The sequence below is a fragment of the Mycteria americana genome, unplaced genomic scaffold (genome assembly GCF_035582795.1).
Source record: "Mycteria americana isolate JAX WOST 10 ecotype Jacksonville Zoo and Gardens unplaced genomic scaffold, USCA_MyAme_1.0 Scaffold_27, whole genome shotgun sequence".
Taxonomy (NCBI): domain Eukaryota; kingdom Metazoa; phylum Chordata; class Aves; order Ciconiiformes; family Ciconiidae; genus Mycteria; species Mycteria americana.
Window position 1 is genome coordinate 755,986 of NW_027445609.1, and position 4,595 is coordinate 760,580.

Here is a 4,595-nt window from a genome sequence, read left to right on the forward strand (position 1 = left end):
CTCTGCCAGAGTCACATAGGAATTGTTGCATCATAACCAACCAAGGCTTGCGCAGAGCGCGAATGTCTGTGCGGCAGCGAATGCAGTTCCAAGGGACAGTGAAAACCAGGTAGAGCTTTCAGTGCTGGCAGCTTTCGTGTGGGCGCAATCGCTGGAGGTTTCAAATTTGGCAGCCGGGCTCTGCCAGAGTCACATAGGCATTGTTGCATCATAACCAACCAAGGCTTTTGCGGAGCGCGAATGTCTGTGCGGCAGCGAATGCAGTTCCAAGGGACAGTGAAAACCAGGTAGAGCTTTCAGTGCTGGCAGCTTTCGTGTGGGCGCAATCGCTGGACGTTTCAAATTTGGCAGCCGGGCTCTGCCAGAGTCACATAGGCATTGTTGCATCATAACCAACCAAGGCTTTTGCGGAGCGCGAATGTCTGTGCGGCAGCGAATGCAGTTCCAAGGGACGGTGAAAACCAGGTAGAGCTTTCAGTGCTAGCAGCTTTCGTGTGGGCGCAATCAGTGGACGTTTCAAATTTGGCAGCAGGCTGTGCGAGAGTCACATAGGCATTGTTGCATCATACCCAACCAAGGCTTTTGCAGAGCGCGAATGTCTGTGCAGCAGCGAATACAGTTCCAAGGGACAGTGAAAACCAGGTAGAGCTTTCAGTGCTGGCAGCTTTCGTGTGGGTGCAATCGCTGGACGTGTCAAATTTGGCAGCGGGCTCTGCGAGAGTCACATAGGCATTGTTGCATCATACCCAACCAAGGCTTTTGCAGAGCGCGACTGTCTGTGCGGCAGCGAATGCAGTTCCAAGGGACAGTGAAAACCAGGTAGAGCTTTCAGTGCTGGCAGCTTTCGTGTGGGCGCAATCGCTGGACGTTTCAAATTTGGCAGCCGGGCTCTGCGAGAGTCACATAGGCATTGTTGCATCATAACCAACCAAGGCTTTTGCGGAGCGCGAATGTCTGTGCGGCAGCGAATGCAGTTCCAAGGGACAGTGAAAACCAGGTAGAGCTTTCAGTGCTGGCAGCTTTCGTGTGGGCGCAATCGGTGTACATTTCAAATTTGGCAGCCGGGCTCTGCCAGAGTCACATAGGCATTGTTGCATCATAACCAACCAAGGCTTGCGCAGAGCGCGAATGTCTGTGCGGCAGCGAATGCAGTTCCAAGGGACAGTGAAAACCAGGTAGAGCTTTCAGTGCTGGCAGCTTTCGTGTGGGCGCAATCGCTGGACGTTTCAAATTTGGCAGCGGGCTCTGCGAGAGTCACATAGGCATTGTTGCATCATACCCAACCAAGGCTTTTGCAGAGCGCGAATGTCTCTGCGGCAGCGAATGCAGTTCCAAGGGACAGTGAAAACCAGGTAGAGCTTTCAGTGCTGGCAGCTTTCGTGAGGGCGCAATCGGTGTACAATTGAAATTTGGCAGCCTGGCTCTGCCAGAGTCACATAGGCATTGTTGCGTCATAACCAACCCAGACTTTTGCAGAAAGCGAATGTCTGTGCGGCAGCGAATGCAGTTCCAAGGGACAGTGAAAACCAGGTAGAGCTTTCAGCGCTGGGAGCATTCGTGAGGGCGCAATAGGTGTACATTTCAAATTTGGCAGCCGGGCTCTGCCAGAGTCACATAGGCATTGTTGAATCATAACCAACCAAGGCTTTTGCGGACCACGAATGTCTGTGCGGCAGCGAATGCAGTTCCAAGGGACAGTGAAAACCAGGTAGAGCTTTCAGTGCTGGCAGCTTTCGTGTGGGCGCAATCGCTGGACGTTTCAAATTTGACAGCCGGGCTCTGCCAGGGTCACATAGGCATTGTTGCATCATAACCAACCAAGGCTTGCGCAGAGCGCGAATGTCTGTGCGGCAGCGAATGCAGTTCCAAGGGACAGTGAAAACCAGGTAGAGCTTTCAGTGCTGGCAGCTTTCGTGTGGGCGCAATCGCTGGACGTTTCAAATTTGACAGCCGGGCTCTGCCAGGGTCACATAGGCATTGTTGCATCATAACCAACCAAGGCTTTTGCGGAGCGCGAATGTCTGTGCGGCAGCGAATGCAGTTCCAAGGGACAGTGAAAACCAGGTAGAGCTTTCAGTGCTAGCAGCTTTCGTGTGGGCGCAATCAGTGGACGTTTCAAATTTGACAGCCGGGCTCTGCCAGGGTCACATAGGCATTGTTGCATCATAACCAACCAAGGCTTGCGTAGAGCGCGAATGTCTGTGCGGCAGCGAATGCAGTTCCAAGGGACAGTGAAAACCAGGTAGAGCTTTCAGTGCTGGCAGCTTTCGTGTGGGCGCAATCGCTGGACGTTTCAAATTTGACAGCCGGGCTCTGCCAGGGTCACATAGGCATTGTTGCATCATAACCAACCAAGGCTTTTGCGGAGCGCGAATGTCTGTGAGGCAGCGAATGCAGTTCCAAGGGACAGTGAAAACCAGGTAGAGCTTTCAGTGCTGGCAGCTTTCGTGTGGGCGCAATCGCTGGACGTTTCAAATTTGGCAGCCGGGCTCTGCGAGAGTCACATAGGCATTGTTGCATCATAACCAACCAAGGCTTTTGCGGAGCGCGAATGTCTGTGCGGCAGCGAATGCAGTTCCAAGGGACAGTGAAAACCAGGTAGAGCTTTCAGTGCTGGCAGCTTTCGTGTGGGCGCAATCGCTGGACGTTTCAAATTTGGCAGCGTGCTCTGCGAGAGTCACATAGGCATTGTTGCATCATACCCAACCAAGGCTTTTGCAGAGCGCGACTGTCTGTGCGGCAGCGAATGCAGTTCCAAGGGACAGTGAAAACCAGGTAGAGCTTTCAGCGCTGGGAGCTTTCGTGAGGGCGCAATAGGTGTACATTTCAAATTTGGCAGCCGGGCTCTGCCAGAGTCACATAGGCATTGTTGAATCATAACCAACCAAGGCTTTTGCGGACCACGAATGTCTGTGCGGCAGCGAATGCAGTTCCAAGGGACAGTGAAAACCAGGTAGAGCTTTCAGTGCTGGCAGCTTTCGTGTGGGCGCAATCGCTGGACGTTTCAAATTTGGCAGCCGGGCTGTGCGAGAGTCACATAGGCATTGTTGCATCATAACCAACCAAGGCTTGCGCAGAGCGCGAATGTCTGTGCGGCAGCGAATGCAGTTCCAAGGGACAGTGAAAACCAGGTAGAGCTTTCAGTGCTGGCAGCTTTCGTGTGGGCGCAATCGCTGGACGTTTCAAATTTGACAGCCGGGCTCTGCCAGGGTCACATAGGCATTGTTGCATCATAACCAACCAAGGCTTTTGCGGAGCGCGAATGTCTGTGCGGCAGCGAATGCAGTTCCAAGGGACAGTGAAAACCAGGTAGAGCTTTCAGTGCTGGCAGCTTTCGTGTGGGCGCAATCGCTGGACGTTTCAAATTTGGCAGCCGGGCTCTGCCAGAGTCACATAGGCATTGTTGCATCATAACCAACCAAGGCTTTTGCGGACCGCGAATGTCTGTGCGGCAGCGAATGCAGTTCCAAGGGACAGTGAAAACCAGGTAGAGCTTTCAGTGCTAGCAGCTTTCGTGTGGGCGCAATCAGTGGACGTTTCAAATTTGGCAGCAGGCTGTGCGAGAGTCACATAGGCATTGTTGCATCATACGCAACCAAGGCTTTTGCAGAGCGCGAATGTCTGTGCAGCAGCGAATGCAGTTCCAAGGGACAGTCAAAACCAGGTAGAGCTTTCAGTGCTGGCAGCTTTCGTGTGGGCGCAATCGCTGGACGTGTCAAATTTGGCAGCGGGCTCTGCGAGAGTCACATAGGCATTGTTGCATCATACCCAACCAAGGCTTTTGCAGAGCGCGAATGTCTGTGCGGCAGCAAATGCAGTTCCAAGGGACAGTGAAAACCAGGTAGAGCTTTCAGTGCTGGCAGCTTTCGTGAGGGCGCAATCGGTGTACAATTCAAATTTGGCAGCCGGGCTCTGCGAGAGTCACATAGGCATTGTTGCATCATACCCAACCAAGGCTTTTGCAGAGCGCGAATGTCTCTGCGGCAGCGAATGCAGTTCCAAGGGACAGTGAAAACCAGGTAGAGCTTTCAGTGCTGGCAGCTTTCGTGAGGGCGCAATCGGTGTACAATTGAAATTTGGCAGCCTGGCTCTGCCAGAGTCACATAGGCATTGTTGCGTCATAACCAACCCAGACTTTTGCAGAAAGCGAATGTCTGTGCGGCAGCGAATGCAGTTCCAAGGGACAGTGAAAACCAGGTAGAGCTTTCAGCGCTGGGAGCATTCGTGAGGGCGCAATAGGTGTACATTTCAAATTTGGCAGCCGGGCTCTGCCAGAGTCACATAGGCATTGTTGAATCATAACCAACCAAGGCTTTTGCGGACCACGAATGTCTGTGCGGCAGCGAATGCAGTTCCAAGGGACAGTGAAAACCAGGTAGAGCTTTCAGTGCTGGCAGCTTTCGTGTGGGCGCAATCGCTGGACGTTTCAAATTTGACAGCCGGGCTCTGCCAGGGTCACATAGGCATTGTTGCATCATAACCAACCAAGGCTTGCGCAGAGCGCGAATGTCTGTGCGGCAGCGAATGCAGTTCCAAGGGACAGTGAAAACCAGGTAGAGCTTTCAGTGCTGGCAGCTTTCGTGTGGGCGCAATCG